Source organism: Cebus imitator, unplaced genomic scaffold (assembly GCF_001604975.1).
Source record: "Cebus imitator isolate Cc_AM_T3 unplaced genomic scaffold, Cebus_imitator-1.0 Scaffold478, whole genome shotgun sequence".
In the NCBI taxonomy this organism is placed as follows: Eukaryota; Metazoa; Chordata; class Mammalia; order Primates; family Cebidae; genus Cebus; species Cebus imitator.
Window position 1 is genome coordinate 512510 of NW_016107793.1, and position 22375 is coordinate 534884.

Here is a 22375-nt window from a genome sequence, read left to right on the forward strand (position 1 = left end):
TTGATATTCTTATAGTATCCATAATGCCCAAAGCTGGGATTACAGGTGTGGGCCACCATGCCCAGATAATTTTTTTATTTTTAGTAGAGATATGGTTACACCACGTTGGCCAGGCTGGTCTCAAACCCCTGACCTCAAGTGCTCCACCTGCCTCGGCCTCCCAAAGTGTGGGATTCCAGGCACAAGCCACCATGCCAGCCTTTTATATAAGTTTTCTTTTTTAAAAGGGTCCTGGTCAGGCCAGTTGACAAGCCCCAGGCCCCTTGAGTCTCATCTACTTCCATTGTGTGGCAGCAGTTTCAGTCCCTTCCCTGTTCCCCAGGAGCAGGAGTGAGCACACCTCTCCTTTCCCTGCCCCAGGTCCTCCAGCCCCACCTCACCTCCTCCCAAGGCCACCCTCCTGGCATGCCCACTCCAGTGCCTGGGACCTAGGGGAGGAGAGGCAGCTGGGTGGTGTCCTGCCTGCAGCATACAGATGACGCCAGTGGCCACCTGGAACACGGCACTCACAGTATCTGACACATCAAACACAGCTTCCTTGTCCTGGGAGGCACATGGCAGCAGGTGAGGGCCTAGTATCCCCCTGGCACCCGGGGTCTTCACAGCCCCACCCCCACTGAGGCATCCTCACTGCCTTCCATGGGAAGAACACAGTACCCCAAGGAAGGAAGGGCAGAGAGCTCCAAGAGCAGCCACGGATGGGGCTGTGTGTACAGGATGGGAGGATGTTTGGCAATCCTGGGGGACCCCTCCCTGCCTGGGTGTGCCAGAGCCCCAAGAACTGGCACATGGTATGTAGGCAGCAGGCCTCCACCGGCCTCACACCTGTAAGTCTTTGTTGTAGGTGCCAGAAGTCCCTTGAGGGTCATTAGGAGCCTGGCACACTACGGGAAGAGGGAGGGACAGGAGCTGGACCCAGGATCCTGCCTCCTGGCCGCCAACCCCTATAAGCACAGAGAGCCCGCCCCTCTCCCTGCCCTGCTCACCCGCCCAAACATATGCCCCACGGTGGTTTTTCTTCTGGAGTATCAGGCTGCTTCCGGTGCTGGGGACAGAGGTGTGGACACTGAAGGTGCTGGACCCTTGGCTGGTCCAGCAGGGCACTGGCCAGATCAGGCAGAAAGGTGGGGCGGAGAGGAGGGAAGCTGCACGTGGTGGGTGGGGAATACAGAGGCCAGGAGGGGCAGGAGGTGGCAGCTCAGGGCTTCCCAGCTCAGGGCTTACCTGTAGGCATCCGAGAGCTGCACGAAGCTGAATTCCTTGGTGCTGTAGAGGATGAGGTCCTTGGCCATCCTGCTGAGATGGGTCATGCACAGCGAAGCCCAGAACAGGAACTTAACTGGGAAAGAGAAAAGGTTCCCAGTCACCAGGCCTCTCCCATCCCCACCCACACAGGGAGTAGGAGGAGGTTAGGCAGTTGGGGGACCCGGCTACATTCTCTTCTGTTTTTTGTGGTAGACAAAGTCATGTTTAGTCGCCAGGCTGAAGAGCAGTAGTGTGATCTCAGCTCACCGCAGTCTCCACCTCCCAGGTTCAAGCAATTCTCCTGCCTCAGCCTCCTGAGTAGCTGGGACTACAGGTGCTCACCACCATGCCCAGCTAATTTTTCTATTTTTAGTAGAGACAGGGTTTCACCATGTTGGCCAGGATGGTCTCGATCTCCTGACCTCTTGATCTGCCCGACTCAGCCTCCCAAAGTGCTAGGATGAGAGGCGTGAGTCACTGCGCCCAACCTAAATTTTCATTTGTTGTAAAGATGGGATCTTGCTATGTCACCCAGGCTGGTCTGAAACTCCTGGGCTCAAGTAATCTTCCTGCCTTGGCCTCCCAAAGTGCTGGGATTACAAATGTGAGCCACTACACCTAGGCTGTTTTCTGTTATTGTTGTTGTTTTAAATAAACCAGCTTTACTGAGATACCACTCACACACAAATTACCCATTTATTTATTTATTTGTAATTTTATTTTTATTTTTTCTGAGATGGAGTCTTGCTCTATCCCCTAAGCTGAAATGCAGTGGCGCGATCTTGGCTCACTGTAACCTCTGCCTCCCAGTTCAAGCAATTCTCCTGCCTCAGCCTCCCGAGTAGCTGGGACTACAGGCGCACACTGCCACGCCCAGCTAATTTTTTTTTTTTTTTTAATCTTAGTAGAGATGAGGTTTCACTGTGTTGTCCAGGCTGGTCTTGAACTCCTGAGCTCAGGCAATCCCCCCACCTCGGCCTCCCAAAGTGCTAGGATTACAGGCGTGAGCCACCGTGCCTGGTCTTATTTATTTATTTTTATTTTATTTTTTGAGATGGAGTTTCGCTCTTGTTGCCCAGGCTGGAGTGCATTAGCGTGATCTTGGCTCACTGCAGCCTTGGGATGACAGGCACCCGACACCACACCAGGCTAAATTTTGTATTCTTAGTAGAGACAGGGATTCACCATGTTGGCCAGTGCTGGGATTACAGGCGTCAGCCACCGTTCCCTGCCCAATTTACCCATTTAAAGTTTACACTTTAATGTACAACCATCACCACAGCCAGCCTGAACATACAAAAGTGGGAGGAAACTAGAGAGAATCCAGGCTTGGGGACAAAAGTAAGGCACAGGGCAGGGGACTCTCTCCCCAAGACTCACCCACAGTCACGCTCACTGGTGGCATCCGTGCTGCTTAGAGTCATGGCCCCAGAGTTGAGTTGTGGGGGTGGGAGGAAGCGGGGATGGGCTGTAGCACAGGGAGTGACCACCTCTTCCCCAACCAGGTTGCCCAGGTCCCTCCCCCTGGAAAGAGGATCAGAGAAGAGGATCAGGGCAGGGTGGAGCTGGGGGGAGGGATCTTTTGCACAGTCCCAGGAGGGAGGCAAGAGCCCTGAGTCTCTCAGTACCAGGCACCCCTGCCATGGGGACCCCTGGCCTGGATGACCTCAGTGCCTGCAGGCAATGAATGAGGTTTCACTAGGGGCCACAGGCCCCTGCCCTCTGGTCTCATGTGTGTCTGCAGGTCCTGGCGGGTGCTGACAGTGACTCTCCCTGGGGAGGAGGGGCAGGGCATCTCACCTCCTTGGAGCAGCTCTTGGTCCACACCCAGGAGATTGCCCGAAATACACACACAAACACACACACACACAACCCAGTCCTGGTTGCCAGGGCAACCGCCTGGAGCTCAGCCTCTTCCCTGGCCCAGTTGCCTTGGGTACACACTTATCCCTAAGCACCGAGTTGCCTGGGTGCAGGACACTCACTCACCTCCCCAGGGCAGGACACGGATCCGCTTCCATTATCTCCAGCAACCGCTCAGAGTCTCGGGTCAGCACCACGGTGTGGCTGTGGGAAGCTAGTGGCAGGAGGGTCAGGGCAGCCATGGTCCTCCCCTCCAGCATAGCCCCTGCACCTCACCCGGCTCACCTCAGAATTCAGTGGCTCCAGCAAATGGGCTGGTCCCTCTGCAGGTGGGGGTATCCCGAGAAAGAGAAGAGGGTGTCTCGTTCCCTGTGGGAGAGGAGGAGCGGGGCTTGGGTGGAAGCTGGGGCAAAGCCTGCCAGTGACAGTGGGACCCTGCAGGCCTGGGTCAGCCTGGGAAGAAGGGTTGCTCTGCAACATTGCACCTGAATGAGAGATCCAGGATCTCCCAGGGACAAATCGCTCTTAAGGGAAAAAGAGGCCGGAAGTGGGGCCATGTGAACCAAGGACTGGCCTGAGCTGCGGGGCCTCCTGGGGTGAGGCTTTGCCAGGAACACGCAAAGCCTGAGCCTCTGTCACTCGGCATCTCTGAGCGGGGGCAGAACAGGGGAGGAGGCCTGTGTTGGGTATGACTTGGCCAGGGGAGGTTTTGTTTGAGGACCTCAGAAATAGCTGGGGTGCTGGGCGCAGTGGCTTATGCCTTTAATCCCAGCACTTTGAGAGACTGAGGCAGGCAGATCACTTGAGGTCAGGAGTTCAAGACCAGCCTGACCAATACAGTGAAACCCAGTCTCTCTCTACTAAAAATACAAAAATTAGCCAGGTCTGGTGGCACGTGCCAGCTACTCAGGAGGCTGAGACAGGAACTGCTTGAACCCAGAGGCAGAGGTTGCAGTGAGCCAAGATTGTGCCACTGCACTCCAGCCTGGGCAACAAAGTGAGACTCTGTCTTAAAATAAAAATATATCGCTGGGATTCACACAAGAGCTCCTCCCACCCTGCTCACCCCTGCCACCTAGGTCTGCTGTTCAGGCTGCCATCACACCACTTTCTGCCCCCTGAGTGTCCCTGGGGGACTTACGCCTCTGCCCGAAAAACCATGGTCCTGATGAGCTCCCACAGGAGGCCTGAGAGTGTGGAGCAGGTCTGCCGCATCCACAGCCTGAAGTCCATGGCATGTTGCCTCCCTGGGGAGCCAGGACCGCTGCTGAGCTTTAACTGCCCCCTGGGGGGACAGTTAAAGTCCAAGGTTGGGACAGCACGGAGCAGGGGGGTGGAGGCGCAAGAGGCATCTGGTCATTCCGGAAGCATCCCGTGTGCACCTTTCCTGTGGTTTCGCCAGTGAGCTCCTGGAGGTGAAGGGAGGCCCAGGGTCGTGGTCTATGTGCCCAGAGGGGTCGACCCAGGCAGGGCAGGTACCTTCCTGCCTCAGCAGAGCTGACCTCAGGATGTCTAAAGTGTCCCCTCCTCCTAATCCCCGAGCTCAGCTCTATGGCAGCGCATGCCGCTCTGGCCAGACTGGCTGGACAAGTGTCTGGATGGCTCATGCCTGTAATCAGTGCTTTGGAAGGTCAACATAAGAGGATGGCTTGAGGCCAGGAGTTCGAGGCCAGCCTGGGCAACGTAGTGAGACCCTATATCTACAAAGAAAGAAAAGAAAAGAAAAGAAAAGAAAAGAAAAGAAAAGAAAAGAAAAGAAAAGAAAAGAGAAAAGAAAAGAAAAATTTTTTTTTTTTTTTTTTTTTAATTAGCCAGGCGTGGGGACCCCAGCTAACTAACTTGCAAGGCTGGGGTGGGAGGATCGTTTGAGCTCAGAAGTTAGGATGGCGCCACTGCGCTACAGCCTGGGTGACAGGACCAAACCCAGCCTCAAACAAATTTTAAAAATTAAAAGTAAACAGTAAAAACAAGGACACTGTCCGGTCTCAGCCTTGGCCTCCAGAGGGGACTCAGCTGGAGCTGAGCTCCTCCCACCTCCTCCGCTCGGTCCCCAGTCCTCCAATCCCGAACCCCCAAGCCCCTTCACCTTAAACCGGTGGGGCCCCCAACTGCGGGATGCCCGGGGAAGGAGCCTGCCGGGGGCCCGGACTCCCCAACTCATTCCGCCGGGCTTCCGGGCACCTCCAGGTCCTGCCCCGGACCCTAACCTTCCGCAGTGGCCACCGCTATTCCTTGAAGCCCCGGCGCGGGTTGTCGGAGAAGTCGGCGCGGAAGCTCCAGAGGCCGTCCAGCTCCTTGCACTCCTGTGACAGGCTCTCCCGGGGGGACAGCATCCCGCCCTGCGGCGCCAGCGCGCAGCCTCACAACAGCGGCCCAAGCGCCGCCCTGGCCACCACCGGCCCCAGGTCCGGCTTCCCGCTCCGCCGCTCGGCCTCCAACTGCCCAGCTAAGAGCAGCGCAGTAGGAGCCCGGCGGGCGGGTCGCGTGACGTACTGATGCCGTCCGCGCCATCTTGGTTGAGGGGGAGTGCCAGGCCTCGGGGGGTTGGGCGGGTCCGGGCGCTGCCCATTGGGGCGGCGGCTGGGAACCCCGGCCTAGGTCTTTGGGGAAGCGGGACCCTCAGTCCCAGCCAAGAAGGGCGAGGTCTGCTCCCCACCCCGCCCCAGGGTGGATGATCCAGGGCCGCAGGCCAGGACAGAGCCCCTGAGATGGGTGGGATTCCGCGGTTTCTTCAAGGAGCACCTCCACTGGCTTTCCGGAGCCGGACTCTCAGCAGGCCCCAGCGGAGCCTCTGCCTTGCCTGTCGGGTGCAGCCCCTTGCAGGGATGCATGTCCTTGGGATGCGGCCATAGCCTTGACCCTGGGCCTCTGGGGCCTCGACCCTAACCCAGCGGCCAGGAGCTGTCTCTTGGCATTGCAGGCGCATAAAGATGTAGGGAGAGAGACTGGGCGCCTGTAATCCCAGCACTTTGGGAGGCCAAGGTGGAAGGATCACTTGAAGCCAGGAGTTCGAGACCAGCCTGGCCAACATGGCGAAACCCCGTCTCTACTAAAAAATACCAAAAAACCCCCACAAATAAATAAATAGCCGGGCGTGGTGGCTGGCGCCTGTAATCCCAGCTACTAGGGAGACTGAGGCTGGAAAATCGCTTGAACCTGGGAGACGAAGGTTGCAGTGAGCAGAGATCGTGCCACTGCACTCCAGCCTGGGAGACACAGCAAAACTCTGTCTCAAAAAAAAAAAAAAAAAAAAAAAAAAAAAAAAATCTGTCTAAAAAAAAAAAAAAAAAGAAAAGAAAGAAAGAAAAAGTTGCAGGGAGAGGGTGATCTGCGGGACTCCACTTTACTCCAGTAGGGAAGGTACCATGTGGGAGAGGTAGAGGAGAAGATCTGGAGACAGCAAAGGAGACATAGGTTTACTGAAGGGACTTTCATACAGGGAAGGTGCCATGGCTGTGTCTGGACGTGAGAACCACTACCATTTGTAAAAAGCATGCAGCTTGCATAGCATGTTCACCTAGCATCCTCCACCTGTTGCCGGTGGGAAGCATCTGAGTTCCCTGTGGTGAATCTGTACACATCTGCAACAACCTCAGTTCTTTCCTCCTTGGAAGAAAGAATTCGACTGAGGGTCATCAGGCAGAAAGCCAGATGGAGGCAAGTGGCAGAGCAGGAGTAACAGTTTATTAAAAAGCAGACCGGGGCTGGGCATGGTGGCTCATGCCTGTAATCCCAGCACTTTGGGAGGCCGAGGCGGACAGATCACCAGGTCAAGAGATCAAGACTATCCTGGCCAACATGGTGAAACCCCATCTCTACTAAAAATACAAAAAGTAGCTGGGCGTGGTGGCAGGCACCTCCCCAGGTACTTGGGAGGCTGAGGAGAGAGAATTGCTTGAACCCATGAGTCCAAGTTGCGGTGAGCCGAAATGGCGCCATTGCACTCCAGCCTGGACAAGAGCAAAACTCCATCTCAAAAAAAACAAAAAAACAACAACAAAAAAAGATAGGCTGATCAAAGACTCAAAAGAATGCAACCATTTGTCTCTTATCTACCCACACCTTTAAAAAATGTCTTCCTCTTTCCCTAATATCTCTCCTTTCTCCTTTAAATATTGAACCCCTCAAAATAATATCTGGAGAAAGACACAGACCTGCCTGCCAGGCATGCATCCTTAATGTTGGCAAAATAAACTTTCTTTTTTTGAGATGGAGTCTTATTCACTCTGTCACCCAGACTGGAGTGCAGTGGTGTGATCTTGGCTCACTGCAACTTCACCTTCCAGGTTCAAGCGGTTCTCCTGCCTCAGCCCCCTGAGTAGCTGGGATTACGGCTAATCTTTGTATTTTTTGAAGAGATGGGGTTTCACCTTGTTGGCCAGGCTGATCTCAAACTCCTGGCCTCAGCCTCCCAAAGTACTGAGATTACAGGCATGAGCCATGGCACCCAGCCCAAAATAAATTGTCTAAATCGATCAAGACCTGTCTCCGATATTTTTCGGTTATCCCTTCTGCTATGATTGGAAGCTTCCTGAGGCCTCACCAGAAACAAATGCCAACACTATGCTTCCTGTACAGCCTGCAGAACCATTAGCAAATACATCTCTTTTCTTTATAAATTACCCAGTTCCAGGTATTCTTTGAGTGCAATGAAGAAAGGACTAATACAAAGAGACTCAAGATTTCCCATTATTTGGGTAGGCACAGTGGCTCATGCCTGTAATCCCAGCACTTTGGGAGGCCGAGATAGGCAGACTGTTTGAGGCTGGGAGTTCAAGACCATGGCAAAACCCCATTGCTACTGAAAATACAAAAATACTAAGTACTAAATACTAAATACAAAAATACTAAATACTAAAATGCAAAAATTAAGGCTAGGCATGGTGGCTAACACCTGTAATCTCAACACTTTGGGAGGTCAAGCTGGGGGGATCACTTGAGGACAGGAATTTGAGACCAGCCCATGACCCCACTCTACAAAAAATAAAATCAAGTCCGGGCGTGGTGGCTAACGCCTGCAATCCCAGCACTTTGGGAGGCTGAGGCAGGTGGATCCTGAGGTCAGGAGTTTGAAATCAGCTTGGCCAATATGGTGAAACCCTGTCTCTATGAAAAATACAAAAAAAAAAAAAAATAGCTGGGTGTGGTGGCATGTGCCTGTAGTCCCAGCTACTCAGGACGCTGAGGCAGAAGAATCACTTGAACTTGGGGGTCGGAGGTTACAGAGAGCTGAGATAGCGCCATACATAGGACTTCAGCCTGGGCAACAGCGAGATTCCAGCTGAAAAAATTAATTAATTAATTAAATAGGCTGGGTGCAGTGGCTCACACCTGTAATCCCAGAACTTTGGGAAACCAAGGCAGGCAGATCACCTGAGGTCAGGAGTTCAAGACCAGCCTAACCAACACGGTGAAACCCCATCACTACTAATACCAAAATTAGCCAGGTGTGGTGGTGCATGCCCAGAATCCTAGCACTTTGAGAGGCCGAGGCAGGCAGATCACTTGAGGCCAGGAGTTCAACACTAGCCTGGACAACATGCAAAACCCCCTTTCTACTAAAAATACAAAAATTAGCCAGGCATGGTGGCACACTCCTGGAGTCCCACCTACTCGGGAGGCTGAGGCATTAGAATAGTTTGAACCCAGGAGGCAGAAGGTTGCAGTGAACCGAGATCACACCACAGCACTCCAGCCTGGGCAACAGAGCAAGACTCTGTCTCCAAGAAAAAAAAAACTGGAAAGGGGTCCTCTTAGCATCTCTTCTGGTGACCCATTTTCAGAGTTTCACTCTCTTGCCCAGGCTGGAGTGCAATGACACAGTCACTATAACCTCGAACTCCTTGGCTTAAGCAATCCTCCTGCCACACCCAACTAATTTTTAGAAATGCTCATTTTAGAAATGGGATCTCATTGCCAAGCGCAGTGGATCACACTTGTAATCCCAGCACTTTGGGAAGCTGAGGCGGGAGGATCATCTGAGATCAGGAGTTCAACACCAGCCTGACCAACATAGTGAAACCTTGTCTCTACTAAAAAATACAAAATTAGCCAGCCATGGGGACATGCGCCTGTAATCTCAGCCACTTAGGAGGCTGAGGCAGAAGAATCACTTGAACCCAGGAGGCAGAGGTTGCAGTAAGCCAAACTTGTGCCGTTGCATTCCAGCCTGGGCAACAAGACCAAAACTCTGTCAGAAAGAAAGAAAGAAAGAGAGAGAGAGAGAGAGGGAGGGAGGGAGGGAGGGAAAAAGGAAGGAAGGAAGGAGAGAAGGAGAGAAGAAAGAAAGAAAGAAGGAAAGAAAGAAAGGAGAAAGAAAGAAAGAAAAAGGGAAGGAAGGAAGGAAGGAAGAAATGGAGTCTCAGTATGTTGCTTAGTCTGGTCTCAAACTTCTGGGCTCAAACAATCTTTCTACCTCAGTCTCCCAAGTAGCTGGGACTCCAGGCATGTGTCACCACACGTGGCTAAGTTTTGTAATTATTGTAATTTTTTTTATTTTTAGAGTGATTTTTTTTTTTTTTTTTTGAGATGGAGCCCTACTCTGTTGCCAGGCTGGAGTGCAGCGGCATGATCTCGGCTCACTGCACCCTCCACCTCCCTGGTTCAAGCGATTCTCCTGCCTCAACTACCTGAGTAGCTGAGACTACAGGCACGCACCACCATGCCCAGCTAATTTTTGTATTTTTCGTAGAGACAGTGTTTCACCATGTTGACCAGGATGGTCTCGATCTCTTGAACTTGTGATCTGAGATCTTTGGCCTCCCAAAGTGCTGGGATTACAAGCATGAGCCACCCTGCCCGGCCTGTTTCCAGTCTTTATAACATTAGGGTCTGATGGATTTATTGGTCCCAGTTCCCAGGAACGGGGTAAGCAGAATACTTGCTTTTTGTTTTTAATTATCTTTTTTTGGCTGGGCGTAGTGGCTTACACTGGTAATCTCAGTAGTTTGGGAGACTGAGGCGGGTGGACTGCTTGAGCTCAGGAGTTCAAAACCAGTGTAGGCAACATAGCAAAAAAGCATCTCTACAAAAAATACAAAATTAGCCTGGCGTGGTGGCACATACCTGTAGTCCCAGCTACTCAGGAGGCTGAATGGGAAGATCGCTCGAGCATGGGAGGTTGAGGCTGCAGTGAGCTATCATTGCACCACTGCACTCCAGCCTGGGGGCCAGAGCAAGACCCTGCCTCAAAAAAAAAAAATATTGGCCATAGAGGAGAAATAACATTTGAAGGCAGGGTGCGGTGGCTCACACCTGCAATCCTAGTACTTTGGGAGGCTGACTCGGGTGGATCACCTGAGGTCAGGAGTTCAAGACCGGCTTGGCCAACAGGGCAAAACTCCGACTCTACTACAAATACAAAAAATTACCTGGGCGTGGTGGCGTGCACCTAAATTCACAGCTACTCGGGAGGCGGAGTCAGGGGAATCACTTGACCCCAGAGGCAGAGGTTGCAGTGAACCGAGATCACACCACAGAGTGAGAGTCTGTCTGAAAAAAAAATAAAGAAAGAAAGAAAAGAAAAGAAAAAAAGAAGGCCAGGCATAGTGGCTTATGCCGGTAATCCCAGAAATTTGGGAGACTGAAGCAGGCAGATCACCTGAGGTCAGGAGTTCAAGACCAACCTGACCAACATGGTGAAACCCCATCTCTACTAAAAATACAAAATTAGCTGGGCATGATGGCAAGCACCTGTAATGCCAGCTACTCAGGAGGCTGGGAAAGGAGAATTGCTTGAACCCGGGAGACGGAGGTTGCAGTGAGCCGAGATCGCGCCATTGCACTCCAGCCTGGGCAACAAGAGTGAAACTCCAAGTCACAAAAAAAGAGAGAGAGAGAAAAGAAATAACATTTGTTACATATGGACCCAGAAGCTAATGTGTGTAAAGTACTTCCAGTCATCAGAGAAGTACGATTGTAAGCATGTAGTTCCATCCTTGTTGATATCTAGTCATAATGTACCATCACTCCTAAAAGAATGGCCTCAATCAGTTGATACATGCAGCCTCACACACACAGAGGTTTTGTTTTGTTTGTTTCATTTCGTGTCGTTTGTTTTAGGGAGAGGGGTGCGCTCTGGCACCCAGGCTGGGGTGCAGTGGCGCAAGCATAGTTCACAGTAGCCTCCAACTCCTGGACTCAAACAACCCTCTCGCCACAGCTTCCTGAGAAGCTGCACACAGGTGCATACCAACACAGCCAGTTAACTTAAAAAAAAAAAACAGAATGTGCATTTTTGTGAGATTTATTTTCACTAGAAATTATTATAGTTCTTGTGTTTACCTGTTCCGGTACTATAAACAATGATAATATCTTTTCATGAAGTCACAGCCCAATGTATCAGTTCACTTCTTTTTTTTTTTTTTTGAGACTGAGTCCTGCTTTTTCTGTCAGGCTGGAATGAAATGGCGCAATCTCGGCTCAGTGCAACCTCTGCAACCTGGGTTCAAGCGATTCTCCCATCTCAGCCTCCTGAGTAACTGGGATTACAGGCACATGACACCACACCCAGCTAATTTTTGTATTTTTAGTAGAGATCGTGTTTCACCATGTTGGCCAGGCTGGTCTTGAATTCCTGACCTCAAGTGATCTGCCTGCCTCCGCCTCCCAAAGTGCTGGGATTACAAGTGTGAGCCACTGTGTCCAGCCTTCAGTTCACATTTTAGCACACCAGGAAGGCTATGTGGTTCCACAGCAAATAGACTAAAGAAACAAATACTGGCCGGGCGCAGTGGCTCATGCCTGCAATCCCAGCACTTTGGGAGGCCAAGGCAGGTGGATCACTTGAGGTCAGGAGTTCAAGACCAGCCTAGTCAACATGATGAAACCCTGTCTCTACTAAAAATACAAAAATTAGCCAGGCATGGTGGCATGTGCCTGCAATCCCAACTACTTGGGAGGCTGAGGCAGGAGAATCACTTGAACCCGGGAGGCAGAGGTTGCAGTGAGTGGAGATTGCACCACTGTACTCCAGCATCGGCGACAGAGTGAGACTCCATCTCAAAAAAAACGAAAGAAAGAAAAGAAAGAAAGAAAGGAAAGAAAAGGAAAGAAAGGAAGGAAGGAAGGAAGGAAGGAAGGAACGAAGGAAGGAAGGAAATGCTTCAGTAACAAAACTCCAACATATATGCATCAATCTATCAATGTGTGTCGAGAAACAATAATTTGATTACATAATTTTGTAGTTTGGTACCAATGTAGCAGCTTTTTGGGACAGGGTCTTGCTCTGTTGTCAGGCTGGAGTGCAGTGGTACCATCATAGCTCAGTGCAGCCTCTTGACCTCCTGCGTTCAAGTGAATCTCCTGCACCAGCCAACAGAGTAGCTGGGATCACAAGTACACACCATCACACCCGACTAATTTTTTTTTGGGGGGGGACAGGTCTCACTCTGTCACCGATGCTGGAGTGCAGTGGCATGCTCTCTGCTCACTGCAACGTCTGCCTCCCAGGTTTAAGCAATTCTCCTTCAGCCTCCTGAGTTGCTGGGACTACAGGCGTGTGCCACCACACCCGGCTAATCTTTGTACTTTCTTTAGTAGAGACCAGGTTTCACCATGCTGGTCAGGATGGTCTCGATCTCTTGACCTCATGATCCACCCTCCTTGGCCTCCCAAAGTGCTGGGATTACAGGTGTGAGCCACCGCACCCGGCCATGCACAATTAGTTTTTGTATTTTTAGTAGAGACCAGGTTTCACCATATTGGCCAGGCTGGTCTCGAACTCCTGATCCACCTGCTTCAGCCTCCCAAAGTGCTGGGATTACAGGCATGGGCCACCACAACTGGCCTATTTTTTGGTGGGAAGAGGAGACAGGGTCTCACTGTGTTGCCCAGGTTGGAGTACAGTGGCACCATCATGTCTCACTGCAGCCTTGACCTTCTAGGCTCAAGTGATCCTCCCATCTCAGCCTCCCAGGTAGCCAGGACCACAAGCATGTACCACCAGGGCCTGCTCATTTTTAAGTTGTTTTGGTGACATTTTGGGGTCTCACTATTTTGCTCAGGCTGCTCTCAAACTCCTTGGCTCAAATGATCGTCCCACCTCAGTCTCCCAAAGTGCTGGATTAAAAGTGTGAGCCACCATGCCCAGTCTCCTGATACACTTGAAATATAATTCAAAGTCCTTACCATGGCCAAAAAGGCTTTGTGTGACCCAGCCCCTACTCAGTTCTTACTCTCATTCACCGTTCTCCAAACATTCAAGACACTTTCTGTTCCTGAAAAGCCGGTTCCTGCCTTAGAGACTTCACGTGTGTTGCTCCTACAATTTCCACTTCTTTGTCATTGAAGCCTCAACTCAAATATTGCATCCTCAGTAAGCTCCCCTCTGCCCACTTTTTAAATTATGATAACTAACCACGGAAGTTCACCAAGTATTTATTTCTCCCTCTTTTTAGACACAAAGTGGAATTGCATGGAATTGACTTTTTTGGTCAATGAAATGTAAACAGCAATTTTTTTTGATCAAGAGAGTCTCACTCTGTCACCCAGGCTGGAGTGCAGTGGCGTAATCTCAGCGCACTGCAACCACTGCCTCCCAGGCTCAAGCAATCCTCCTAACTCAGCTTCCCAAATAGCTAGGACTACAGGTACATGCCAACATGCTGGGCTAATTTTTGTTTTTTTTGTAGAGATCGGTTTTGGCCGTGTTGGCCAGGCTGGTCTCAAACTCCTGAGCTCAAGCGATCTGCCCCCCTTGGCCTCCCAAAGTGCCAGGATTACAGGCATGAGCCACCATACCCAGCCTTAAACAGCAAAAAAAGTTTTTTTGAAGTGAAGTCTCACTCTCTTGCCAAGCTGGAGTGCAATGGTGTGATCTTGGTTCACAGCAACCTGTGCCTCCCAGGTTCAAGCGATTCTCCTGCCTCAGCCTCCTGAGTAGCTGGGACTACAGGCACATGCCACCACATCCAGTTAATTTTTGTATTTTAAGCAGAGATGGGGTTTTACCACATTGGTCAGACTGATCTTGAACTACTGATTTCAGGTGATCTACCCACGTCGGCCTCCCAAAGTGCCAGGACTACAGGCGTGAGCCACCGCGCCCTGCAAACAGCAAAATTTTGAAGAGCCAATGCTTGATTTTCTGCATCCCCTTTTTCTGACTTGGTGATCATGGAAGAACATGTTGAAATTGAGCATACCTCAGTTGGGATCCCTCAGCGACTGATGGAAATCAAAGCCCCCCTTTCCAACCTGCGATGGATGTGTAGCATGAATAAGAAATAAACCTTTATTGATGCAAATGACTGAGGTATTAGAGTTGTTTGTTACTGCAGCTTAATTAGCCTGTCCTGACTGATACACTATGTGCCAGACCCTTATTTGGGGGCTCTACCTGTATTATCTCAGCTACTTCTCACAACAACCACATATAGTAGCTTGTCGTAGTCCTTTTAGGTTGTTATGAAGGAATAGCTGAGGCTGGGTCATTAATACAAGAAAGAGATTTGTTTGGCCCATGGTTCTGCAGGCTGTACTAGAAGCATGGCCCCAGCATCTGCTTCTACTGCAGCCTTGGAAGCTTCCACATGGCAGAAGGCAAAGGGGAGCTATATGCAGGTCACGTGGCAAAGGAGGAAGCGGGAGAGCGGCCATGCCAAGCTCTTCCAACAACTAGTTCTTGCAGGAACTAAGAATGAGAATCGGCCAAATGCAGTGGCTCACACCTGTAATCCCAGAAGTGAACCTGGAAGGTGGATGTTGCAATGATAGCACTACTGCACTCCAGCCTGGGTGACAGAGCAAGACTCTGTCTCAAAAAATTAAAAAAAAAAAAGAGTGAGGGATCTGCCCTTATGACGTAAACACCCCCCACTAGGCCCCACCTCCAACATTGGAAATCAAATTTCAACACAATACTTGGTGAAGCCAAACCAGCCATAACCAAACCACAGGATAGATACTATTATTATTTCCATTTCTCAAATGTGGAAACTGAGGCACATGAAGGTTAAATAACTTTTCTGACACCAGACCTAATCAGTCTGGTTCCAAGGGTTTATGCGGTCACTCTAAATCAGTCTGCCATACTGCCTTGCAAAGACATTTTTTCTTTTTTTTTTTTCTTCTTTTTTTGAGATGGAATTTCACTCTTGTTGCCCAGGCTGGAGTACAATAGTGTGATCTTGGCTCACTGCAACACCGCCTCCTGGGTTCAAGCAATTCTTCTGCCTCAGCCTCCTGAGAGGCTGGGATTACAGGTACCCACCATGACGCCTGGCTAATATTTTTTTGTATTTTTAGTAGAGACGGAGTTTCTCCATGTTGGTCAGGCTGGTCTCAAACTCCTGACCTCAGGTGATACACCTGCCTCAGCCTCCCAAAGTGCTGGGATTACAGGTGTGAGCCACTGTACCCGGCCAACTTTGTTTTTCTTGACACACTGTCTTGCGCTGTTATCCAGGCTGAGCATGGTGGTACACGCCTGTAATCTAGCTACTCAGGAGGCTGAGGCAGGGAAACCACTTGAGCCTGGGAGGTGAAGGTAGCAGTGAGCCGAGATCACACCACTGTACTCCTGCCTGGGCGACAGAGTAAGACTTTGCCTCAAACAAAAAAAAAAAAAAGAAAAAAGAAACAGGTGCAGTGGCTCATGCCTATAATCCCAGAACTTTGGGAGGCTAAGGAGGGTAGATCACGAGGTCAGGAGTTCAAGACCAGCCTGGCCAAGATGGTGAAACCCCATCTCTACCAAAAATACAAAAATTAGTTGGGCCCGGTGGCAGGCACCTATAATCCCAGCTATTCGGGAGGCTGAGGCAGGAGAATCACTTGAATCCATTAGGCAGAGGTTGCAGTGAGCCTAGATTGTACCACTGCACTCCAGCCTAGGCGGCAGAGTAAGACTTTGCCTCAAAAAAAAAAAAAAAAAAAAAGGACGAAAACAAAAAAAAGAGATGAAGCTAAGGTCCTGTTTCTACCCCATTCTGTCCCCTAAAACCGCCATCCCGCAGCCCCTCACTGTGCCATCACAGCTGTCCATCCTTCCGGGCCTTTTATGTTTTCTAAATTTTGTGCTCATATTCTTCACCCACAAAAAGTGTTTAGTATTTTTCCTGTGTGTTTCGAATGGCAGGACAGTGTTCCCATGTTGCTGCAGGTTGCATTTGCGCCCCCCACAATGTGTTTTGAAGACCATGCTATGGGCCAGGCACAGTGGCTCATGCCCTTAATCCTAGACAGCACTGGCCACAGTCACTGCTCCTGGAAGGGGAAGGGGACCAAGGGCGGGCAGGGGTGAGAGGGGCAACATAGTGAGATCCCATCTCTACAGAAAATTGAAAGTTAAAAAAAATCCGTTAGGTGTGGTGGTGCATGCCTATAGTCCCAGCTACTTGGGAGGCTGAGGCGGGAGAATTACTTGAGCCCAGGAGTTTGAAGCTGCAGTGAGCTGAGATCACACTACTGCACTCCAGCCTGAGCAACAGAGCAAGACCCTATTTCCAAAAACAAACGTTCGTGCATTCAGTCGGTTCGTGTCATGACTGCAGGGGTATCTGCTGGCAGCGGGGAGCCATGCTTTTCCTATCCACCTGATATATGAGGACAGTCAGGCTGTTCCCGCTTTGGGGCCCTTTCCATGCCAAGGCATTAGTACAAGGCATGGCTAAGACCTCTTGCTTCACTGGGCAGGAGGACGAGGGACGGGGAGGGTGGCCCCAAATCAGGGCTGATGATGGAGGTGGCCCCGGCAGATCCCTGCTCAGGCCTGGGGGCCTCATTTCTGCTCCTCAGCTGGGGCATTGGTTTGATGGGCAGCATTACCATAAGTCTGGGGTCTGGACCTCAGCCCATCAGAGGTGGGAGGGTCACAAAGGAACCCCCAGCCCTGTCAAGGCCCTGTCAATCTGTTGCCTTGGTAATGCCTCCCTGGCCCCCTTGGCAGCTATGCAGAGCGATATCAGCACCCTGCAAAGAGGGGCCTCTGCTGTGGTCCAGGCATCCAGCCCTTGACTAGAGGCTGCTTTGGGTGCTGGAGCCCTGGCCGCATCTGCACACCTGAATCCTGCTTCCTGGGATCATCCTCTGTGGGAATTAGCTCCCTAGGTCTGCCTCCCTGCGAGAGAGCTGCTTTCCTCAACCAGCCCCTTCCCAGACTGCTCCAGCCTGTCCCACTCCCAATCTGTGGGAACCGCTCTGGAATCACGCTCAGGGCAGGTGGTCTCCTGCACCAGGGACACGTGGAATCCAGCTGGCTCACCATCAGCCAACTTTTACCAAGTCATGTTGTGCTCTGGGTAGTGCTGGGCACCTGGTATTCATTAGTGACTCTGACACAGTCCCTGCGCTCCAGGGAGTCACCATCTGGGGGAGACACAGACAGGTACATCAGCAGGCTTTAAAAGTGATTGATTTGTTCAAATAGGTGGTACAGGCAGGTGGCTAAAAACCACACACTGCATGGAAAGATAAGTGCAAATCCCCTCTCACCCCTGTTCCCTGGTCCCCTTCCCCTCCCAGGGGCAGTGACTGTGGTCAGTGCTGTCTGTGCCACCCTGGACATGGCCCGAGCCTTAGAAAGCCAAGCTCCTCAAGACACAATGCCTGCCACAGCCACCTCCGCAGACCCGCACAGCCCACCAGAGGCCTGCATACACCCTGTCCGTGTTTCTCACTAACCCGCATTTCTGGAAGATAATGACATCTCAGTATGTATAGACCTACTCAGTTTCAACAACAGCAAAGTGGTAATAATAGCAAGAATTTACACTTGCAATGTGCTGGACGCTTCTCAAAGCACTTTATTTATATGAGCTGATCTACTGCTAAGAACTCAAGGCACCTGCTGGTCTGGCAGCACAGGCGAGGAAGCCAGGAATGCCCAATCAGGTGGACACTGCCCGACTGACTCAGCCCATTTTCTTGGACATGTGGGAGGTTTCTAGGCAGCGAACACCCTTGGACTCTATCTTTGGGCGCTTGCATCTCTGTAGGATAAGTGTTTGGAAGTGAACTGCTGGGTTAAGGGGCAGGTGCATTTTAAATTTACATAGCTGTTGCCAAATTGCCCTTGGAAGAGGTTACACTGATTTACAGTGCCACAGACACCACTGGGCGGCCCCTTGTCCTCCCGCTGGTGGCAGCTGGAGCCCACCATGCGTTTCACCCACCCGGTTCATCTTTGTGAATCTGATGGAAGAAAATGGTCTCTCTTTGTGGTTCTCCTTTGCATGATTCTTATTATGAGAGAGGCTGAGCATCTTTTCATGCAGATCAGTACAATTTGGCATAGTCAGAATTACCAGAGCGAGTTCCAAGGGATGGGGGAGCCCTGGGCTGGAGTGGTTCTCTGTGGGGTGAGGGAGCTGGCGTGCTGGTCTGGAAGCCTTGCAGGAGGATGGTGTGTTGGGTAGACGTAAGGAGTGCGCTGCTGGTGGAGGTACTCACCTGAGCAAAGGCTCATAGGTCTAGGAGGCAGGGGGGCCTGGCCTGGCCCCTCTAATCAACAAAGAGTCGGATGGCCCCTGCTCCTTGGGTCCCTAAGTCCCCAGCCAGGTTGCTTCCTCTGCTCTCTTTCTCTGCTTGAGCTAAACTGCTGTTCCTGGGGGAAGGCTGGGAGAAGGTCTCTGCCTCACAGAGGGCACCTTCCAGTGTCCCCAGAGGGAGACTGTCCCCTAGCCTTCAGTGAGGAATCCCCCACGCCTCCCCGCTTTGCCTCCTGGGCTCCTCCTGCACCTCCCACCCATCCCAGCAGCAGGGGCGTTTATATCCTCATTAGCATGGCTCAGTGGCCAGCGCTGGGAATTGATATCCCTCGGGCCTAGTGTGGTCAACAGCTAATAGGGATGAATGGGGCAGGAGGTGCCACCAAGGCATGGTTGCCTGGAGGCCCGCACAGGGTGGGGAGGTGGGCAGATGGAGATGTGCAGAGCCAGGCCTGACAAGCAGGTGGGACGCCTGCAGCTGCTTCGACTGCTGGCCAACCTGGGTCCTAGGGCGGGAGGAACAGACAGGGGGATGAGGTCGGGGAGGGCTCCGGAATTTAGCTGCCCATGGGAGTAGGAGGAGGCCTTGGAGATAGGGCCCAGTCTAGGAAGTGGAACTGGAGTTCTGGGGTTCCATCCAGGAAGGCTCTAAGCATTGGGACCCCAAGGTTAGGCAGGCAGTGTTGGAGGGGAGTCAGTGTGGGGGAGGGAGGGAGACACTCCAAAGCTGGATCTAGTGTCATGAGGCAGGCAGGATGCCATTGTTTAGTCAGTCAACAAACACCTAGTGCTTACATGTGCCAGGCACTGTGCCAAGGACTGGTACCCATATAATGTGGCCAAGGCAGTCAAGTTCTTCTTTCATGGAATGGGGCATAGATGATGATACATGATCAGAAGAAAGTAAACAAGGCTATGTGCTGGGATGAGGAAACAGAGGTGCTACTTGAAGATTTCCAGGGAGGTCTCTCTGAGGAGGCAGCATGTGGGCTGAGACCTGTGTGGTGAGAAAAAAAAAAATTATTCCAGGCAAAGGGACCAGGCAGTGCAAAGATCCTGAGGTAGGAATGGGCTTGGGCATTTCAGGAAAAAGAAGGGGCCATTGTGGCTGCAGTGTGGCCCACGAGGAAGAGATGAGCTGAGAAATGGGTGACAGTAAAGCAAGGAAAGTCACGGTCAAGGCCAGAGCCCCGGTGCCAGGTCTAAGGGGTCAGTGGGCAGGACCCCCTCCCTGAGTGGTGTGGGCCATACACAAAAGTTGAGAGTGAGGTCCTGCCTGGGTCAGCCAGGCCTGAGGACCCAAGGGAAGCCAGGCTTTGGAAGACTTCATCACTGCCTGGTCACTATGCCTGCAAATGGAAGAGGGGAGACCCCGTGTGTCTGGACCAGCCTCAGCCAGATGCAGAGGACACAAAGAGGCCTTCCTGGCCACTCTAGGAGAGGGCATCTGGACCCTGCCGCGTGCATGGCTCAGCGACCTCCTGTCTCGTCTCACTTCTGGCTGACTTGAGAACCCAACTCCCAGCAACTAAGAAATCTGTTCATGGGCATTAAAGTTTTGGGGTATTTTTTGCAACAGGATCTTGCTCTGTTGCTCAGACTGGAGTGCAGTGGTGAGATCATGGCTCACTGCAACCTCAGACTCCTGGGCTCAAAGGATCCTGCCACCTCAGCCTCTCGAGTGCTGGGACCACAGGTAGGTGCCATTACGCCTCTTTTTTTTTTTTTTTTTGTAAAGACAGAGTCTAACTATGTTGCCCAGGCTTATCTCAAATTGCTGGGCTCCAGCGATCCTCCCACCTTGGCCTTCCAAAGTGCTGTGATTACAGGCGTGAGCCACGGTGACTGGCCTGAGCATTAAAGTTATACAATAAAGTTATACATTAAAGTTATACATCCTCAGTACTGAAGCAGGATGGAGCCAACCCAGCAGGCAGGGACACTCTAGAATTCTTTCAGGGTTTGAGACCTGAAAATCAAAGCATTTTTTTTAATGGGGAATTTAAGCAATTTCCAAGGGTGGTCTTGGACTGTTCTTGTGATTTTTGTCATATGTGACATCTGTGTCATATGAAAACCCAAGCATGTTTTTTATGGGTAATTTGAGCAATTTTCGAGGGTGATCTTGACTATTCTTTTGATTTTTGTCATATGTGCTGACCCCACTGTCGAATACCCAGTTTGGAGGTTGCTGTCACAGTTCCTGTGGGCTGAGGCATGCCTTGGACCCCCAGTGGGCAGGCGCTGGGAAACCAGGAGAGGGTCTCACATGAAAGAACCACAGCAGACTCATCCCTTCGACAGAGGAAAAAAACAGAATAATGTTTGGACTACAGATACTAGTAAAATATGATCTTGAGAAAACATTTGATAAATTTCAGCATCAATTTATGATTAAAAATAAAATCGCCAGGTGCAGTGGTTCACGCCTGTAATCTCAGCACTTTGAAAGGCTAAGGCACATGGATCACTTGAGATCAGGAGTTTAAGACCAGCCAGGCCAACATGGTGAAACCCTGTTCTACTAAAAAACAAATACAAAAAATTAGCTGGGCGTGGTGGCACATGCCTGTAGTCTCAGCTACTCAGGAGGCTGAGGCAGGAGAATTGATTGAACCCAGGAGGCAGAGGTTGCAGTGAGCCGAGATCACACCACTGCATTCCAGTCTGGATGACAAGAGTGAAACTCCATTTCAAAAAAAAAAAAAAAAAAAAAAAAAAAATAAAAAAAAAAAAAAAAAAAAAAAAAAAATCAAAGTTTCTTAGCAACTAGAAATACAAGGGAATTTCTTTCACCTGATAAAGGGCATGTATCAGACATAAGGAACAAACTTTATTTTTTATTTTTTATTTTTTAGAGACAAGGTCTTGCTATATTGCCCAGGCTGGAGTGCAGTGGCTATTCACAGGTGAGATCCCCCTGCTGATCAGTACAGGAGTTTTGACCTGCTCCGTTTCTGACCTGGGTCTGTTCACCCCTCCTTAGGCAACCTGGTGGTCCCCTGCTCCCGGGAGGTCACCATATTGATGCTGAACTTAGTGCGGACACCTGATTGGCATAGCACACTACAGCCCAGACCTCCTGGGCTCAGCCTCCAGAGTAGCTGAGACTACAGGCACACACCACCATGCCTGGCTGGAACAAACTTTATACTTCGTGTTGAAACATTAGCAGCAGGAACAAGGCAGGGATGCTGACTCAGTGCCACGATTCAGAACTGTCATGGAGACCCAGCCAATGCAATAACACAAGAAAATAAATAAGATGGATAAAGATTAGCAAGGAAGAGACAAGGGCAGGAACCATCTTCATCCTCTTGTTTCTAATTAAGCAGATACCGAATACATTTGATTAAATTGGAGAAAAACTCATTATGTCCTTAAAGAAGGTTCTTAAAGGTGATGGAGCAGAATGGATCCTTTAGTAGCTAGAGTCTGAAAAATTCAGTGGTGGTCAAGAAGTTCCATTGGTCAGGGACCTGCCAAAAAGATAGAAGCACGATATTTCCCTAAGACCAGAGCAGAATGAGAGCTCTTGGGATGCCAGGAAAATCATATTCAAAATAATTGGCGTTGATCCAAAAATAGGGGCAAGATGTTTGGGTTGGTAGAGTCTCTGTGGCAGAGGAATCAGCGGCGCCTGGATTCTGAAACGGGAGCAGGGAGCTGGACGAGCAAGCCAGACAGTGTCTTCCAACCAGTGGGGAGCTGCAGGGAGAAGAGGAAACCTTTTCATTCTTTTCCCTGGGATACTGAGCATCAGAATATGCTGCTGTTTTCCATGGAGTTCTAGAATATTGAGTTTAATTCCCACTTCTCGTTTATTTCCTGCCAGGTTT

At 50.8% G+C, this 22375-nt stretch overlaps 1 protein-coding gene and 1 long non-coding RNA gene across 4 annotated transcripts in view; one reads left to right on the forward strand and one right to left on the reverse strand.

Annotated features, from left to right (window-relative positions):
- LOC108292138 overlaps positions 1-6053 on the reverse strand; it is a 20013-nt gene extending 13960 nt beyond the window's left edge. The window contains exons 1-5 of one of the 3 annotated variants that reach the window (XR_001820152.2): positions 5195-6053; positions 3394-3477; positions 1225-1339; positions 987-1045; positions 7-543 (exon numbers count right to left, since the gene is read on the reverse strand). This is a non-coding gene — a long non-coding RNA (uncharacterized LOC108292138). The other 2 variants (XR_001820153.2, XR_001820154.2) reach the window with 2 other exon arrangements.
- TSPAN17 (tetraspanin 17) overlaps positions 1-22375 on the forward strand; it is a 106860-nt gene that overhangs the window by 77094 nt on the left and 7391 nt on the right. The gene's annotated exons all lie outside the window — the stretch shown is intronic.